The sequence below is a fragment of the Bos indicus x Bos taurus genome, chromosome 4, assembly GCF_003369695.1.
Source record: "Bos indicus x Bos taurus breed Angus x Brahman F1 hybrid chromosome 4, Bos_hybrid_MaternalHap_v2.0, whole genome shotgun sequence".
NCBI classification, from domain to species: Eukaryota; Metazoa; Chordata; class Mammalia; order Artiodactyla; family Bovidae; genus Bos; species Bos indicus x Bos taurus.
In genome coordinates, this window is record NC_040079.1 from 21308441 (window position 1) to 21328979 (window position 20539).

At 41.0% G+C, this 20539-nt stretch overlaps 1 protein-coding gene across 7 annotated transcripts in view; it reads right to left on the reverse strand.

The window, feature by feature from the left end:
- The window catches only part of CALD1 (caldesmon 1), a 231484-nt gene that overhangs the window by 197865 nt on the left and 13080 nt on the right, over positions 1 to 20539 (reverse strand). For 3 of the 7 annotated variants that reach the window (XM_027538942.1, XM_027538945.1, XM_027538939.1), the window contains exon 1: positions 7062 to 7379. The exons of 1 other annotated variant lie outside the window; for it this stretch is intronic. The gene's annotated coding sequence lies outside the window, so the exon portion shown is untranslated. Of the gene's footprint in view, positions 1 to 7061; positions 7380 to 13298; positions 13413 to 20539 lie in introns of those variants that run through there. 3 more of the 7 variants (XM_027538947.1, XM_027538946.1, XM_027538940.1) reach the window with 2 other exon arrangements.

Sequence of the window (20539 nt, forward strand, 5' to 3'; positions counted from 1 at the left end):
ACCAAAAGCTACTATGAATTCAATAACTGTTTACAATAAATTAACATTTTTGTCTTCATGATACACCTACATAATTAGAAAAATAGTAGCACATATTGTTTACTCAGCTTGTCAACATCATTTGCTGCATGTATGGACTTATTTACCTCTTGCAGTAACTCAGTGGCATCCCAGGGGTCCCAGGTACAGAGGTTAGGAAAGTACAGTCTACATTAACCTCATGAAATACGTGGTGCTTGAGTAGCAATGGCTCTTTTCTTATACAGCAGACATCACTATCAATGACAGCATTTAACTGCCCAAAGGAAGTTTAGCCTCAGCCTCAGAATCCTTCTCCACAGAGTATGCCAGATGGTCACTACCAACTGTTTAAAGTTGGTAAACAGATGAAAAATTATTATCATTCCCCGGGCTAAATGACTCCTAAGGCCTTGCCCAGCTTTTAAAAATCCATGAATTGTTTCTATTTAGTTCTGCTGTCTTGAGGGGCTTCCCATGTAGCGCTAGTGGTAAAGAACCCACCTGCCAATGCAGGAGACATAAGAGACCTGGATTCAGTCCCTGGGTTGGGAAGATCCCCTTGAGGAGGGCATGGCAACCCACTCCAGTATTCTTGCCTGGAGAATCCCATGGACAGAGGAGCCTGGTGAGCTATGGTCCATGGGGTTGCAAAGAGTTGGGCATGACTGAACTTAGCATGCACTGTTGTCTTGCAAACATCATCAAGAACTGAAACGTTTACTAAGAGTTTATTAGCTTTTATGCATTTAACTTACTAAGTACTGTGATTTACACTGAGATGTATTGATATGTGTGTGTGAAAGTTGCTCAGTCTGGTCTGACTCTTTGCGACCCCATGGACTATATAGCCCATGCGATTCTCCAGGCCAGAATACTGGAGTGAGTAACCTTTCCCTTTTCCAGGGGATCTTCCCAACCCAGGGATCGAACCCAGGTTTCCCACATTGCAGGAGGATTCTTTACCAGCTGAGCCACAAGGGAAGCCCAAGAATAATGGAGTGGGTAGCCTATCCTTTCTCCAGCAGATCTTCCCAACCCAGGAATTGAACCGGGATCTCTTGCATTGCTGGCGGATTCTTTACCAACTGAGACAGGGAAGGCCTAAGAGATGTATTGATAGTTATTTTTATTTATTAACATTACTAAGTCATTGCATATTTAATTTTAAAGATTGCCTTATTTTGTGGGGAGCCATATCACACAAATGACTTATATGAAAATACTCATGTTTTCTTTGGAATCTTTCTAAAATGGATAATTCTTGTCTTTTCAGTTATCAATGGTACAAGCTTCCAGGCCAATTCCTTTAAGACTGGTTCATCAGACCATGCTGAAGTGATCATTAGGAACTGTATGACTCTGATGGTGGGTGTTTGATTCTCTATAAATTCTGTCACATAAAAATTCAAATGATATTCATTGACAGCTGTTGGACATTTCAGCTAATTTGCTTTCCATGCCTAACTTTCTCTTCTAACTAAAAAATTGCCCACTGGGCTGTATTTTTCCCCAGGGGTGACGACTGCAGCCAGACACACTGGTAATTCATCCATAGGCATGCAAGTAACCCTTGATTTTCCTAAGGGATTTGCCAAAAACAATAGTTATTAGCTGAACCAATCACATTTTTTTCCCGCAGAATTTAACCAGGAAGCGCAGAAAAAATTTCCCAGTCTGCAGGTCAACAAAAAGCAGCAGCCATATGTGCTGCAGCTGAGTTACGTTAATGGTAGCACATGGACCTCTGCTGGGTTTCTTTGACCCACCTTGATTGCAGCCCCATTCTCCTTGGACTCTGGTCCTATCTTGGCTTCTATCCTTGGGTTTCCTTGAAATTCCATCCGTTTATTATTCCACATGTATCTTATCATTCTGTCCCTTTACTCAAGCTACTGAAGCTTATTAACATAAGGGTCTATTTGTTCCAAGCAGTGTGCCAAGAGTTCTCACATATGTTACTGTACCTGTCTGTACACTGCCTTGCTAAGCAAGCTCTTGGTTTTTAACTTCTGTCTGACTTCTGATTTTTGCTGTTTTTCTTTTACTTATCTGGCTGTAATTCACATGTTAGCCCATCGGTATATTTTATGTCTATGTGGCTTAGACCCTTCTGACTCCAGTGGAATGAAGGTCCTTGGTACTTCTGGCCCTAGGCTCTCTGGTGGGGGTGGGGGGCTCACCCTGGTCCTGCCCCTCTTTAGCACACGGTGAAATCTGCCCAGTTTCCCAGCTTGAGCCAAGAGGGGATGTAGCATGTGAGGGTAAAAGAAACTAATTACCTATTCCTACTTAATATATCCCCCTCCTAGTGAGATGACTTCCTTACAGTTTTGTGCTTTCATCTACATGTTTTCAAAACCATGTTAGAAGCCTCAGGAAATTATTAAAAAGTAATTTATCTTCAAGTTAGCCATCAGTGGTACACATACATTTTTTAAAAGAAAGCTCATATTCTAAAATGAGCGCTTAGTAAGAATACCCAATTCACCTAAAATATTCCCCCAAATATTCATTTTCTTTCAACCATTCTTATCAATCCTTTTACTAAGCTCTCAGCATACACTTAAGAGCTTAACAGCAGCCTTTCCTGAATTCTTCAGCCCCTCAGTTCTCCACAGAAAACTGCTTCTCTAGAGATGATGTTTTCTTTGAAATGGAGGCCATATGAGGTAATCTCCTTCTATATATGTGTATATTTACACCATCCTGTCTTCCTCCCAAAGAATCTGGGAAACAGGGAAGGACACCTCCTCACACGTTCTGCTCCCATTCACTCTTGTCTCCAGGGAGAACCAACACTTTATCCCACTCCCCACCCCAACCTCTACTGGCTCAAGGGTTTCTCACAAGTCAGTCAGAAAAGAGGGTTCTCAGTGGACCTTGAGGGGTTAGAGTTTTTATCAGTTTCTCAAAGGCTTCCATGAGAAAACAACGACAGCAGCACAAGGAAGGACGGCTGACAGGGCAGCCCTCACAGCTCTTCCTCACAGCCACCCCATGAGCCCTGCCTTTTCCCCTCTGCTCACAACACTCATCCACCAGCAGCCAGCCTGTGAGCTGAAGAGTGGCTCTTTACCACAGAAACTGCTCTGCATCTGCTCTCAGCCTTCTCCCTTGACCTAAAAATGTGATGAGGCTTTCCCTATCTCGAGTATATCTAGGCTTGATCCTTCTGCTATTGTCTGGGCCTCACCCTACAGCCCAGCAGCCACTGTAAATTGTCTTTGTTGGATCAGGAAAGCCCCCTTGTTTGGCCTGGGGATGGAAGAACTAGAGAAATTGGTAGAGGCGGAGGCCTGGGGTAGGAAGTAAGGGATGCCACGCAGGGTCTGTCACAGGGGACCCAGCTGGGGTGCTGAAGACTAAAGTGAGCAGAGATGAGAGGCCAGATGCATGGCTCTCTCTGGTCTCAATACCAACAGGAACCACAGCCAGGCACTCTCGATTACCTCAGCCTCCTCACAGACCCAGGCCTGACATGCTGGGATTCGCTCCACACTTTTGGCTGAGGGCAGAGAAACTGCCTCATTTACCGAGGCCTTTCTGTTGTCAGCACCTTGTCACTAGTCTTCTATTCAACAGGATCTTCAGATTTCCTGGTTCCTGGATATGGCCTCACACCATTGATGACCCATCTTATTCGATTCCTGAAACTTTTGTTGTCCTGGTCTCTGATTATGAAAGCCAAAGTTTAGTCAACACTGGGGTGGACCAGTATTCCCTAAACTCTGCATTCTGGGTTTTAGAAAGAACCAGGAGCTAGCAGGTATCACTCAAAAGTCTTCAAATATGAGGAAGAATGGAGCAGATAATTAGGGGAAATAGATAAGAAGGGGAGATGCCAGCCAAAATGAGCATAATGTCCAAAGGACTCAAATTGAAGGCAGTGGAACGTACAGCCTGTAGAGAAGAAGGGGAAACAGCGTCATCTCATTCACACATCTTAACCACTGTGGGAGGTAGGAGAAGCATTAGAAGGCCCATTGCACAGATGAGGTCAAAGATTGATGACTTCCCTCAAAGTTCTGGGCTTTTTAAATAGGAAAACCAGTACTCAGACTGACTCTCAGGAGTGAAGCCAGAGCTACAAGTATCTCTTTAAATTAACCAACTACTCCAATCCTTGGGCATTTCTCCAATATCAAACTTGAATTAACTTGATGGATGAAGGCCTTTCAGTAAGGAGAAAATGTTTCTATTTTTGGGCCCTGGGAGAATTTACCCAGAAAATTCTTTTTTAAAGTCTGAAAATTCCTTGGCAGCATCTTTCTAACCTCCTCCTTAGTCCTACCATGCTATTTGCATACCACCCCGTCAGCATTTTCTCTGGTCCCTCACCATGGCCTCACCCTACCACATTTCCGAGACACGTGACAGGCTACAGGCAGATGGGGAACCTGCCAGTCCCTCCTCATGCCCATGTACAGGTCATTTTTTTTGTCTTGCTAAAGAATGACTAACCAGTAACCATCCTACCATGAAAATGACAAATGTTGATAACTACGTGTGTTCTTAAGAAAAGGTCTACTAAGGTACATTTTGAGGGCTTCTCCAGGGGGCTCAGTGGTAAAGAATCCCTCCTGCCAATGCAGGAGCCTCAGGGGACCTGGGTTCGATCCCTGGGTTGGGAAGATCCATTGGAGAAGGAAATGGCAACCCACTCCAGTACTCTTTTCTGGGAAATCCCATGGACAGAGGAGCCTGGTGGGCTACAGTCCATGGGGTCGCAGAGTAGGACATGACTGAGTGAGCATGTACATGGGTACATTGTACTCATCAGAACAGAAAATATGGCCAGGTACAGAACCACTCTATACCATCTGCCCCAGAGCAGAGCCTCAGGCCAGTCACAAGAGCCAATTAGAACTGCTAATGGCCTCACTGTCAGGGAATACTTATATGCATCTCATTCAAATCCTTTAAACTTCAGTTTGAATCTTTTCTTCAATGTAAGAAGTGTGAGTTTATTTAAAGCAGTCTTTTGATCTGAATTATTTAAATTGTACATTCTGCTGGTTTTGAATAATGAAAACAACCCAGCATGTTACATATGGATCAATTTATTGTATGTTCCTCCTGTGTGCTGAGATCACTTTTCACTAGTGTCTTTTTAGTCCACATTTTTGCCGTTGTATTTCTTTTTATTAAATGATTTTAATCAAACAAAAATTTTTGCGCTGTGGTTTCATTGTGCTCCTTTGCTTTACTATTTGGGGAGATGAGTGCTAGCTAATATTCAACAAAAGTAGCAGAAAGAGTGGCCTGAAGTCCTACCTAAAGTATACTGCCCAAATCCCCTTGCTCCATCACTACATAGAGTAGAACACTTGAAGCATTATTTTGAGAAAATGTATTTTTGTGGTTGTTTGGGGGGTGGGGAGCACACAGGGAAGGTAGGAGAGAGCAGTGGTAGCAAAGTTTGAACTGTCAGGGATTCAGAGATGTTGGTTTCAAAATGGAATTTATCCTCAAATCCCAAGATTATAGATTTCCTCCCAAACTACATTCCCTACATGGTTTAGAGAGCAGCTGAGAAAGAAACTGCTCTCCATATTTTGATTGACATTAAAAACACTGTGTAAATAGTTTGGAACTTGATCTCTTCGAGGGAATGACAATAATCAAACTGTAGCTTTGCCTGCAGCCTTTCTTTCACACTTACTCAGAACTGTTCCAGGAAGAGAAACTCACAGGGAATTCTGTTCTCATATATCACTTCTAGAAGGAGAGGGAAGCATTCTCAAGAAAATTATCCTCAAACTTTTAAATACAAAGACAGAAGATTATTTAATGAATCTCAACACAAACCCACCTCTATTCATGGAATAAAATCAAATTGAGTCAGTCATTTGGAACTGGAAACCTTTAATATCCAGGTTTATTTTTGAAAAAAATGCTCAGATTTGCCTTTATTGCCCCATACCATCTAGTCTTCACTTAAGTTCTAGACATCCACGTCTGGTTTTGCCAAACACATTAGAAGGATTTCACTATTCCAGCTCACAAGCCCATTTGCATAGTCTGATTAACAGATGAGATCCATGAATACCAAGTACTTTGTTCTCACTCATCTTTTTTTTTGACCATGTATTGCCACTAAAATTTCCCCACCCTTTACAATCATCTCTTTCTAAAAGGAGTTCCAGGCTACTACCAACTAGCTGCCTTGCACTACTGTTTAAGATGCCCCAATATGTCTGACTGTCTGGAAATGAAAGCCTGCTCCCTCCCTTCCCAGAACAAACTTGCAACCTACACCTTTTTCAAATTCTCCAGTGACACTCAGGCATGCTTTCAAACAGAAAATAGGATTTCTTGAGAAATAGTTTGGTCAGATGTGAAATGCGATTTTTAAAAACACACCCACTAGCACATGCATTCTCTCATTATTAGGTTTTATAGGAAACAGATCACGGGAGGCATCTTCTGTCTGGGCAAATAGCAGATCAGTTACATTAACCCAGCCCATGCTAAATGACAGTGCTCTTCCTCCCCCCACCCCCGATCTTATCTCCTTGCAGCTCTAGAAGTCAAGTCTTAAACACTGGTAGCAGAATAAAATGTAAATGTGTTTGGTTAAAAATGATCACTTTTGGCTTCTTATCCACCTAGAAAGTTATTGTTGCTTTTAAAGCAAAATCTCCGTAAATCTCTGATAATAAAAGATGCAGGAGAGACGGCTGGCATGAGCAAATAGGCACCGCACAACTCTTGACACTGGCCTATGGCAATCAGGTATAATCCCCAGGGTACTCCTGAACAAAAGGCTATCTTATCAAAGTTGCCAGTGGTCCCTGAATATAAGTTTCTCTATAATCTCTCCTCTCATCCTGACTCTAAGAACAAAACTTGAAATCTCATCCTGTTTGTCTTCCGGGAACATCTGCAGGGCAGCAAAGCCCAATCCCGAGCATTTGCGTGGTTTATTGACTTTTATAATCTTGCATCTCCAGCTACCTTGCCCAGGAATGCTGACTGAAACCCAGAGAAAGCCCCCATGCTCTCTGGAGGAGATTAAAAGAAAGCCCTCTGTGCCTTACCTCGTAGGCTGAAACTTCTTCCCGGGGACTAAGTCGGAAAGGAAGGACTGATTTCTTTAAGCAGGAGCACAGCAAGAGGGCAGGCAGGCAGGCAGCCTAATACACACTGCTCTATTCAATAAAACTCCAGACCGCCCTTCCTTAGCCCCTCCCAGAAGTCCATGCTAAGTGAACACATATCCCCTATGTTTACAGTCGGCATCGGTGGTATGCATTGTCCTGTAGTTTTTCTAATAGGCAGCCAATGACGACACCCCGGCCGAGGTGGATGCAGCCTGCCTGTGGAGATGCCTGTCATTCCCTAGGCATGCTCAGGAAATCACTCATCAGAAAAAACCAAGACCTAAAAAGCTCTGAAACTGTGTGCAGGCTGCCAAAACCAGCCTGCTACATGCCCTTTTTTGGTTATCCTTAGCAGGGCCTCTGGAAGTGAATCCATTGTCAGGAACAATCATAAGAAATGTTAATCTTGGAGAAAGAGGCTGTCTTGTAGAACACAAATGGAGCTTTAAAAAGAAAGCACGGTCCATGAAACTCAAACTTAACAGTCCATACGTTTATTGGGGTGGGGGCTGGGAAAGGCTTTTTAATTGAAAGAGTTGATAGCTTATTTCTTTTAAAAGTAGTTGTACATACAAAATGGAATTTAATTGTGTATGCAATTTTAAAGCCTGAAATGGCTAGGACCCAGGTCCAACGTACAGGCTAAAATTTAAACTGAAAGAGGCACAGCCTTCTAAAATATGTGCTATAAAAACAACTCATCAAAAAAAAAAGCAGGTCTTTTTTTAGTAGAATAAGTATGCTGCCAGAAATTCATCCAGGCAGGGTCCTATAGACTTGGCTTATCCTCTTTGGTTTTCCACATCACCTTTCTCTCTCCTTCCCTCTCCCCTCTGTTTACTCCGATTTGGCGACAGAGAGATATTGCTGGAAACTGTGCACAACAGAGAGGGTGAGAAGGGACCTAGCACCTGCTTTGGAGTTGCTGCAGATGGACGCATATGCCCACAGAGAGACACTGCCATCCTGGTGTCTTCTTGAAAGTACTCCAAACTGCTCTACCTTGGTAGGATGCGTGCCGTGAGAGCATCAGGATTAGGAGATGGTGAACTGCAATTAACTAGATGCCGTCTCTGGGGTCGCACAGAGTTGGACACGACTGAAGTGACTTAGCAGCAGCAGCAGCAGCAGCAGCAGCCTGTGTCTATACATATCCTGTGGTCTTGTACTTCTCAATACAGAATTTATTCAGTCGATCAGTACTCAATTCAGTAACAAGAGATTGTGAGCCAGGTGCTGGGGCTAGGTGCTACATTTCTGCCTCATTCATTATTGCTCTGTGTTTGGAGACTGTTCCATTACTGACCAGAAGGAGTTAAAATATTTTCCCTGGCTAATTACAAGCCCAGAAGCATGGTCTTCAGAAATCTTAGGTATAACTTGTATATGCCTTTTTCGTATTTAGGAAGATCCGAATTAGAAATGAGCTCTTCTTAGGAGAAAGTCCCTGCCCATTTTGCCTCCCTCAGAAGACTGGGAAAGTGACTGAGCCCCATCGGTGACTTCCTTCCTCAGTTTCGAAGCACTAAGTTACCCGAGGCATCTCTGTCAACCTACACTCACCTTTTTAGGGGAAAGGCTACTCTGACCCCTCTTTCCAACTGCTACTGCAGCACAGCCTAAAAAAAAAAGTCTACAGCAAAGGCTGCCAGGCGGAGGGAGAGGTGAGCTCCAGGCATCCCAAGTTGAAACCCAGAATGCACTTTCCCAGGGAAGCAGAATAAATAACGGCTTGTGGGAATAGGACAGTCACTGCTGCATTTCAAGTACGCTGTGGCTCAACCAGGCATTTGTGGAACACCACTGTTTATAAAAATTGTTCCTATGGGAAAATGCTCTCTGATCCCAATGAAATGATTTGGAAATAAACTTTGGGAACACAACCAGTTTGGGCTGCTGGGGACAGGTTGTAAAGATAGAATAACACTCTGCAGTCTGGTAAACTGCTGAGCTTGAACACTTGGTGGGGCAGGCATCCCTGAGCTCTGAAAACAACTCGGCTGGTGAAGTTTATGTGAAGATAGGACTTGTGTCCAGACAGGCTTGGTGCCTGTGATCTCCAGGCAGTATGACTGTAACTCAGTGAGGCCTGTTTCAATGTGCTGCTTTCCATGGCCACTGCTGATTATATCCTAAGCAGCATTCTCCCTGCTTGTTTGAGTAATACCCTTTGGTTGAGCAGGATCAGGGCATAATTTACCATCTATGAATAAAATAAGTACCAGCTTTCCAGAGGAAAGAAAAGTTGTGCTACAAATGGGGAAAGTATTATCAGCAGGAAACATGGAAAGGACATGCATTTTGCATGGTTTTTAGGAGATAAATGGCTAAATATTTTTGGATTATGTCTTTAGAAAAGAGACATATGTTTCCCTAGATAAATTCTGAGTCCAGGGTTTTGTGGATGAGCAATCATTCAACCTATTTTGTGTATTTGAAAATAGACTTATTGTGCAGGAACTATGTATTTGGAAGAATAATTTAACAAATTTCATGTAATATACACCATGACATAGAAAAATTCTTTTTTCATTGTCCTTTTACTTTTAAAAAAGTAAACAGGAATAAAAAAGGAAAGGGAATAAAAAGAAAGAAAAGAAATATATGTTGCCAATCTCTGTTATGGGATAATAATATTCACTTTTTCCAGAAGTCATTTGTAAATGACACTAAAAATACAGGATTTACATAGGAAACTTCTGTGGAATATATTTCCCACTTGGATCATCCTAAATAAGGAACAGCTTGCCTAGCATAGGCTGTATCTACCTGATCAAACCATAACAACTCTAAAAAGACATTTGGAAACACCTGGATGATTCACTGTATTCTTTCATTTCCAACTGAGTATTTGCAAGCCTGCAGTGGTGAGCAGTTTTATTTTGCTAGTGTGTCAATTTGGGAAAAGTAAAAGCAAGCCATACTTTTCTCATTCAAAATGAAAATCAATTCATTGAGTTCCATGAAAAATATACATTCTTTCAACTTAAAATATCTACTTTATACAATTGAACAGATATTTCAAACATTTTAAAAGGCAGTAAAACAACCTGTCTCCCACACACACATACCTTCTTTTACTCAAATGAAGTATGTCCAGAAACTCAAGTTTATAAACAATAAAATCAGATTGGTAGAATGTTAATATCAAAGTTGGGCAATAAAAATGGTAAAAAAAAAAAAAAAGAAATGAAAATTAGACTAAATGTACTTATGAACCTAGATGAAAAAATTAGAATATTGAATCTAACAGTGCAAAAAAAAAGGGCCATTCAAATATGGGACTTACAAGCACCTCTCACAGGAGAGATTATGGGAGGAAGGTGGGAAGGGCAGGGGTGGGAAGGGATGGGGACACAGCTTCTGGCACCAAGGACTTAACCATGTTGGACCCAAAAGTGGGCCTGAAAACCTGAAGCTTAGGCTTCACAGCTGGGTTGTAAATCAGACCTGACCCCAGCAAACATGCAAGGTCACGGACAGGGTGCCTGAGGTGGTGACAGTGAACAACGTGTATAGGACGTGCCCAGTGGTAGCAATGGATAAAAGTATACCAAATGGACTTTGAAGGACCACAGGTTTTAAAAGTCGATTGGTATCACCCCATACTGCTAGGGTAGTGGGGTGCATTTGATTTTCAAATTGGGTACTTTTAACACTTTAGTGCCTGACTGCTGTTCTTCACTGACTTGACTCAGTCACTCGTAGCTTTATTGGTCTGAACCAGCTCCTTGTTCCCAGGTTGCAGACCTGCCTATCGTTCCAGTAATCCTGTTTCATTTGAATGGAGTATGTCTTAAATGTAAAGCTTCTGGTTCTCAACACTGTACTCTGAGGTCCAAATGACTGTCAATGTATAACCTGATGTCTCAACCCAGTAAGAAGAGTCAGTTCATTGGTATTCACCAATGCGGGAGGCTTCACCAGAACAGGCTTTTTCTTTGGGCTCTGCTGTTTGTTTGCAGAACACCCAAGAGCGAGCAAACATGCTCTCTTCATAGCAGTACCTTAGGGTTTTGCCATTGTAAATGGGTCTAATGTGATATATGACAAGATCAAAGAAATTGGATGTAAATTTACATTTTTGAATATGCTTGTTGTTTCACATGATACATTTAGAGTATGCAGCTCCTTTTGCAGTTTTTATTATTACTATTTAAGTTTGGAAATGATGCCAAATTTTTGTTTTTCTTTAATCAATGTGTTCTCTTCAGTGATATATATTGCATTATATATTGATGTGTGTATCAATATATACTGATATGTATTACACTTACACAATACAAACACATAAATAAGAGGGGGTGAAAACCGTAGCTTTTGCATTCTCTATAGCCTCTACAGAGAGATCCTAAACAGCAAAATCTTGGTGTTGTGATGTACAGAAATGGAGAAGAGTATTAAACCATATTTAAGAATATATATATATAAAAAAAGGGCCAATTCTGTGATGGTCAAAATCTGAAAATCTGTTGATATATTATACACTATTAGCAGTTTAAAAGTCTATAAAAATAGAAAAAAGGAAAGTGAAAGCTCATCTCAATAGATAAAAAATAATGCTTGGTAGGACTGATTAGAAGGACTGATACTGAAGCTGAAACTACAATATTTTGACCACCTGATGTGAAGAACTGACTCACTGGAAAAGACCCTGATCTAGGAAAGATTGAAGGTGGGAGGAGAAGGGGATGACAGAAGATGAGATGGTTGGATGGCATCACCAACTCAATGGACATGAGTTTGAGCAAGCTCCAGGAGTTGACGATGGACAGGGAAGCCTGGCGTGCTGCAGTCCATGGAGTCGCAAAGAGTCGGACATAACTGAGCTACTGAACTGAAACTGAAACTGAATGCTTGGTAAAATTAGTAATCACTTATAGGGAAAAAAGAAAGCTCTTGAAAAACTAGCACCAGAATCTTTGTAAACATAAGAGATATTTACCAAAAATATAGAGCAAACATCACAATTAATGATGAAATTTAAAAGTATTTGCATTATAATTAATGAAAAGACAAGAATGATTATTATCTCTTCTGCAATTAAAAAATGGATTGGAAGTCCTAGCCAAGACAAAGAAATAGAAAAAAGAAATAGGAGCTATTGAAATTAGAAAGAAAAACATGCTATTTGCTATGATATGATTTATTTATTTGCTATTTATGATATGATTATCTACGTAGAAAGACAATCATCAAATATATTAGAACTACTAAAAGAGGCTAGCAAGATTACTGCAATCAGGTTTTCAGTATTCAAAATTCAGAGTTTCTGTAACCAGCCATCTTTAATTTTAAAATATAGTGGAAAAATATGTTATTATTAGCAATAAAAGTGTGCATTACCTGGGAAATAAATGTAACAAAATATGTGCAAGAAAATTACAAAATGCTTATGTCCTGGATTTAAGGACATTAAAGTTCTGCTTGAATGGTGAAATATATCACTTTTATAAAATGGCAAACCTCAAAATTATAAACATGTACATTTTTCTCATATTAACCTATATATTTACTATTACAACTAAAATCCCTAAATGATCTACTTTATAGAATTTGACAAAATAATCCTAAAAGTAATATGGAAAAGTAAAGATCTAAAGAAAAGCACCAATATATTTATAGGACAATTCTAGTTAAAATAAGACAAATAGATTAATAGGATAAAGTAGAAAGCTTAGAAACAGTCCTAAGCATTTATGAAAACATTTAAAATAATAGTGAAGGCATTATAGATTAGGGAGAAAATGGTGTATTTTTCATGGTAAGGTCACAATCAATTATATGAAAATAATACAATTAGATTCAGAATTTCCACCCACAGCAAAAGAATATAGACTACATGAAAAACAAAACTTGAAAACGATTAGGAAAAATTATAGGAGAATATATTTAAGATAGAGGATGGCAGAATTCTTAAATCATAAAAAGCAGAACCTACAAATGAAAAGACTAAAAAAAAAATTGAGGATATGGTTAAACTCAGCAGATTAAATGCACATCCCTCACTTATTTCTGCTCCTTTCCCAAATCTCATCAAAATGATAACAAAGAAATAAAAAATCATAAATAAATCCTACAGAGCGAAGAGTACTGGAAAAGAGTCAACACAGGTCGATATGAGCCAAATTCTGAAATATGGAAAGTGAACGGGATGGTTAGTAATTGACTTACCAGAGCTGAGAAACTGAACTCTGGCCCTGTGGAGCAGAAGGCCGATGGACAAGAAAGAAGCCAATTCTAGCCTCAGAACCAGGAACAGCTCAGGATGTGGAAGCTTGGGAATCTCTGAGGTGAGAAATGGAGCAGAAAACAGGTTAGGCTGAAAATCCAAGTAAGGAACAGTTAGAAGCCTAGATACTCCTCTGCCCCGACCAACCCAGATGCCCACTCCTCACCCAACCAGACAGACATGAAGTTTATTTTCTGAAGAGAAGTGCTGGCCTCAGAATGTCAGGCAAAGCAGAGGACAGAAAAGATGCCATGTGCTGAAAACAGACTTTGAAATGAAAGTCTGCTCAAGGAACATTGAGCCTGTACTCCACAGAAAGGAAACTGGGGGATCCCACTCCAGAGAACCTGGCAGACCCATGGAAAAAGGATCTAAAGGCACAAAATTCGGGGGACCCTGGAAATGTTTATCTTATCACCCAAAACCCTTTTGCAAACTTTTGTGAATTGAAAGGAACTTTCAATCAACTCTTTAGCATCTCACTCTTAAATATGAACATTGAGTTAAAGAAAAGCTCTGGAAGAAAGATTAGAACAACAACAAAAAAAAGAAACTCAGAGGAAAAAGGGGGAGGGTGAGAAATGGAAGAAAACTTCAAGAAAGCTATAATTACCATATAACTTCAAGAAAACAATAATTACCATTCTCAGAAAGATAAGAGAAGATACTGTAGCCACGAAACAAGAGAAATACTCTGTAAAAAGGTATTTGCAGGGAACAGGAAAGAACTATTGTAAATGAAAAATACTATGACAGAAATTCATAAAAGTTCAATTCAAGAAGTGGAGGATAAAGTTTAGAAAAATTTTCCAGAAAAGTAGAAGAAAAAGACAAGATGGGATAAAGAAAAGAAAAGAACATTAGAGAATCAACCAAATAGCCAACATCTGAGTACTCCAGAAAATTGTGGGAAGGAAATTACAAAAGAAATAATAAATTAAAATTTCCTCAAACTAAAGGGCAGAAGTTTCCTGATTCAGAGGGCCCACTGGTCATCCAGTAAAATGAATGAAAACATTGTATTCTGAAGTCATCAAGTTCTTGAAGTTATATATTTTAAAGGGAGAAAAAAATAGGAGCTAAAACTAGAAACCAAGAAGCTTCAAAGACAAGGATCAGAAAACAGGGGCTGCAAACCCACGACAGAGGTAAAAAGTGGTCCCATGATGATGGTGAAAGAAAATTCCAGGACAACAGCTGGTCCAGAAACCAATCGGTAGAGACTGGAGCAGAGGACTCCAGGAAAGATATTTTAAGAAAAAGGCAAGTAGATAGATTACTGATATGTTCTTGGGAAAAGTATTTATGATAGGTATGTAGAAAACAAGTAACTATATGATTGAGGTCATCATAATTTCAGGAAAAATTAAATATTTGTATGAGAAAGGAAAAGTGGCTATTGTACACTACACAGGTCAACTGTGAGAAAAATTTACAGCTGTAATTGTGTAAACATTACATGTTGAGTTCACCAAAACAGTGATGATGTAATTAGATTCAGAGGAGAATGAGCAAGAACATGTTAGTAGGATGATGCTAGATAAGAGAGCTAAATCTGCATTTTGTTTAGCAGGAAATTAGTAATAAATGCCTACTCTTGAACTTTTAATAGATAGTAGAATTAGTATATTGTTAGGAATATGAAAGCAATTACCAACTCCCCCTACAATAGTTCATTCATTCACAGAACAAATGTTTATTGAGTCTCACCCACATGCCAGGGCCTGTTCCAGGCATTCACTGTGAACAAATACATTTCGATGAAGGGAGACAGATAAACACATTAGCTAATACATAAATATATAATATGAGGCAGGGGAAGGTGCTGTACAGAAAAAATAAGAAAGTGCAGAGGAAGAGAGGAAATCAGAAAGTCCTCTTTGGAAAAGTTCTTCAATAGAGAAGTGGATTAAAAAAATAATGAAGGAGTAAGCAGTGAAACTACATGAAGGAAGGGCATTCCTGGCTGCAAGCAGAGCGGGTACATACTGAAGAATAACAGAGATTTCAGAGTAACTGGGAGAAGTGACCTCCAATGGCTCAGATCATCCAGAACCTTATGGCCACGGCAAGGACTTTGGGTTTTGTTCCAAGGCAGAGGGAAAGGCACTGGAAAATGTTGAGCAGAGAGAAAAGGGTCACTCTGGCAGAGTGCACACGCACTTGTGCAGAATAGGCGGCACGAATGCGAGGGAAGAAGCTGGAGGGAGCTGTTGCCTCCTCCTAGGCATGAGGTGCTCCTGGGACTAGGGCTGTTGTGCTCAGGGGACTGAGAAAGCACTGAATTTTGGACACACCTGGATGGTTTGAATGAGGGATGTGAGAAAAAGAGGAATCAAGGATATCTCCTTTCATGGTCCGGATAACTGAGTGGGAGTGTTATTTCATGAAACGGGGACCCCTGAGGGAGGTATAGATTTCAAGGAGGGGTGGGAATCACACGAGACATATGTTAAGCATATTAAGATGATAAGAGGTATCCAAGTAGAAGCACAGATAGGTCCTGGGATGAACAAATCTGGTGTTACGGGGGGAGGATGAGGCTGGAGATGCACCTTTGAGAGTTGTCCACTGATAGATAGTATTTTTAAACCAGGAATAAGTTACCTGGAAAAAAAATGATGTAGGCAGTGAAGAGAAGAGGTGTGGGAACTGACACCCCATTTAGAGCCCAGAAAAGGAGGCTGAGAAGGAGTCATTGAGAGCCATTGCCTGGGGGGAGGATCAGTTACAGGAGTGGGTGAGGTAGATGATGACTGCCTTTTATTGAAAGCTGCATGTATTATTTGACTTCAAAAATAATGTGGTTTGTAATAGATTGGATTCTTACAGCCAAATATTCACTTCCTCTGTGACTGGGATTAAATGCTTATATCCTCTGCCTTCTATTGCCGCAGTGCTCTTCCTAGGAGGTCTTGACCTGGGTTTTGCTGTGAATCATGGGATGTGGCTGAAAGTGACGATGTGCCCATCCCAAGTGGAGGCTTTAAGAGGCATCACATTTTGCTTTTACTCTTGAGTGTCTGCCCTTAGCTCTGATAACAGGCGCTGTGGAATTGAATGGAGTCTCCCCATCCCCTGCAAAGATATATTCATCCAGAACCTGTCAATGTGATGTTGTTTGTAAATGGGGTCTTTGCAGATATATTAATAATTAAGACTTTCAAGATGAAATCATACAGGATTATCTGTGTTGTGCTTAGTTGCTAAGTTGTGTCAGACTCTTTTTGACCCCCTGGACTGTAGCCTGGATGGATTATCTAGGTAGGCCCTATATCCAGTGGTAAGTGTCGTTATAAGAAAAGGATGGTCCAGTGGTTAAGAATCCACCATCAAATGCAGGAGACACGGGTTTGATCCCTGGTCTGAAACTAAGTTTCCCCACATGCCATGGGGGAACTAAGTCTGTGGGGCAACTAAGCCCATACATTTCAACTACTGAGTCCATGGACTCTGGAGCCTGAGCACCACAATTAGAGACAGGCCCTTGCACCACAGTGAAAGATCCCGCATGTTCCAGTGAAGTACCCGGGTGCTTCAAATAAGACCTGACGCAGCCTAAGAAGTAAATAAATATTTGTAATGCTAAGGATGGCCAGCAACCACTAGGAGCTAGGAGAGAGGCATGGAACAGATTCTCTCTCAGAGTCTTCAGAAAAAGCCAACAATCCTGTCAACACCTTGATTTTGGACTCCTCACCTCCACAATGGTGGAAGAATAAATTTCTGTCATTTTAAGCCACCTTGTTTGTGGTAACTTGTTATAGCAAAGCAGGAATCCAATACAGCCCAGATAGTAGCTGCTCTTCAGCTTGAGTTTCAGAAGAGGACACACAAAGAGCTCTGCTGGGCCAGTGAACACAGCCAGGACCAGCAGAGCTGCTACTGACCAAGGAGTAAGAAATAAATGTTTGTCATAAGCCACTGAGATTTTGAAACATTTTTTAACCCAGAAAAGGCTAAGTAATATTTATTTCTATAAAGTAAAAATTAAGCTAAAGAAATTTAAACTAAAGAAAATTTAGTTACTTCAAGATTTCAAGATGTAAAAACTTCTGTGCAACAAAAGCGTCATATAAAAAAAAAAAGACAAGCCAAGAGAAGATGTGCAAGGTATAAAACAAAAGATTAGAATCTAGACCATCAAAAAATGCCTGAAAATCAATTGTGGTAGGTATGGGAGGGAGAGAGAGAAAGACACAAAGACACACACAGAGAGAAAAACCCAGTGGAAAATGGGAATAGGATATTACAATCCACACAAAAAAATTCAAAGGCAAAAACCCATGAAATGATGCTCAAACTCATTCGTAACCAGACAATGCATGATCAAACATTGATACCAGTTCATAACCAGCAAATTGGTAAAGAAAAAGACATCTGATTTTGAAAAACTGAATATTGCTGGTAATGTGTATGTATTTTGTGTAAGAAAGTAAATTGGAACATTCACTTTGCAATGATTTGGCAACATCCAGTGAGTTCCATACATGCATTTCTTATCTAGCAATTCCATTTTTAGGTATATCTTCTTGGGAAACTCCCACATTCTTCAGCAAGGAGACATGTAAAAGGCAGCTCTTTGGAATATCATCTGTAATTGCATTATCATTGCAAAATTTCCAACAGCCATCAGTGAGGGAGAGGCTATATAAACTAAAGTATGGGATGGAATACTATATAGCAGCCAAAAGGGATGGATGATTGATCCTACTCCTACGAATTATATAAATACCTGTGATGGTAGAACCACACCAAGTTCAACATGCTACTGCCAAGTCACTTCAGTTGTGATCGATCCTGTGTGACTCCATGGACTGTAGCCTGCCAGGCTCCTCTGTCTATGGGATTCTCCAGGCAAGAATGCCAAAGGGATCTCCATGGGATTTTTCCAAGCAAGGGACTGAACCTACATCTCCTATGTCTCCTGCATTGGTAGGCAGACTCTTTACCACCAGACCACCTGGGAAGCCCCAAAATTCAACATAGTGGTTTCCCGTGAGAGGGAGAGAGAGTGGTACTGGCCACGAAATCAAGGAACTTCAAATTTTTCTGCAGTGTATAAAAGGAGATCTCAGGCAATGATGACAAAATTATGACATTTGTTAATTCTGCAGAGCATGTGCACAGGTTTTATTCTATCCTTAAACTTTTTTTTTTTTTTTTTAAAGAAACTGCTATACAGATGAGAACTCTCTCTCCAGGGCACTAGTATGTGGTCACCTATAGGACACTGGGAAAACCGTTGCCCTTCTTTGTCCTCAGACCAGTGGTGTTCCTCACTCAGGGCTAGCCTGACTAGCAGGAGAGGGGATCTGCCCTGAATGGGAAGTCCTCAACTTAGTCACACATTTGTAGTAAAGCTCTGACACCATGGAAACAGTAGTTACCCTTAAGGGCTAACACCTTAAGCCGTAGCCTATGTTTTATGAATAAGGTATGGTTGAAGGGAGAGCCTGCACTTATGGGGCAAAGAAGAAAGAAGGAGGGGCTGGTCTCCCAAGGCACCAGGTAGAAGAAGAAGGACATGGTTGCATGGGATAAGGGTGAGGACTTGACAAAATAGAAAGGGAGTGAGATCCAGTGAGAAGATCCAGTGTGGAGGGAAGAAGGGCCATCTGAGACAAGTTATTGTTCTCCACTTCCCCTCAACAGGACTAAACAATTCCCTCAGTGTCCAACAAGAAATCTCTGTCTCCCTATTTCTTATGGCTCCATGGTTTCCACTCTTTCCTCACTCTTTCTGTTGGATTTGCTTTCCGCCTCAGAGAAAGCAAAAAGGTTTCATTCACAAGAAATTCCTCTTGTCACTCAGAGCTGCAAACTGGATTCTTCTCAGATAGTTTTGTTTATTCATTCATTCATTTAACCAACCTCTGAACATCTATTACCTGAAAGGCTTAGTGTTAGGCTATGTGCCTTTTGTAATCTTGTAAAAACACTGCACCTGCCTTTAGAGAATCACTGTTCTAATGGGGAAGCTCAGACACGTGCACGAGCTGGACTCCCAGATGGCAAATGCTAACAGAGACCTCCTTACTCTGCCCGTGTTAACCCAGCTGTAGGTGTTCCCTCTCCCTGTCCCAGGCTTAGGGAAGGCTGACTGAAATCCAACCAACACCATGTGGTGAGACCTAGTGTCCACTTTTTTACCAGAAAATATATCTTCTGTCATTTCATAATTGGCTTTGCATGGCAGGCATACTTGTGAAGGGTGCAAATAAGAAAATATTTAAAATATTTGATCTATTTTGGGTGAGGTTTTGTAGCTTTGGCCTGGCAGAATGTCATCTAAGAGGCAGTGATTTCTCTTGGGGGGGAAGACTATTTTTAAGATTCAACAAAAGAGAAAACATATTTTCAAAGATAGTGGAGTCTGGAAATACATGGGGAAGGATGGCTGTCTGGAACAAGCAATCTAGCTATGTACTTAGATACATCTAACCACTGATCAAGCTATGCTGGGGTTGATCACATGATATCAGTGAGAGAGCGCGTGTGAGACCTGAGATGTCTTTGCTGTCCAGCATCACCTCACCTCATGCGCCCTCACGCATGCCTCTTTCTGCACTGGTCATTGCCCTCTGTCCAAAACATGTTTGAGGCTTGGGGGAAAATCACCTTGCATCTTGTTTCTTTGAGCCTCACTCCTCTCTTTCAATGTCAAATTTCTCCAAACGATGCATTTATGATGCAGTCTCCCCCCGCCCCAACCCCCACTTCTTCCGTGACCTCCTTTCTTCTTGGCCCTGGACATTTTACCTTCTGTCCCCTCTTCCCCCGCTTCTGAGCCGTCCTGTCTGTGGCCCCTGAAGAGCTGACCCCTGTGCAGTCCTCCCCCAGCCCCCAGACTCTCTTGGCTCTGTCTTTGGGGGCTCCTGCCACTGGTGTCCTGACTGTTGTCTTACCTCTCTGATTTTCCCATTTGTTCTTTCTTTTGCCACAATTTGGACATCCCCCCTATGCCCAGGTCTGAGCTCTCTCAGAGAAGAATAATATCTGTTTCACAGGGCAGATGTAAGAATTAATGAGATAAATGGTTATGAAGTTGCTTTGTGAACTAAACGCTCATTTACTTATTCATAGGACAAACATTTATGAAGTACTTTCCCCATACTAAAACTTTTCTTGGTCCTATATAAGGCCCTGTATGGCCCCTTCCCATAAAGGGGCTTGCCTTTTA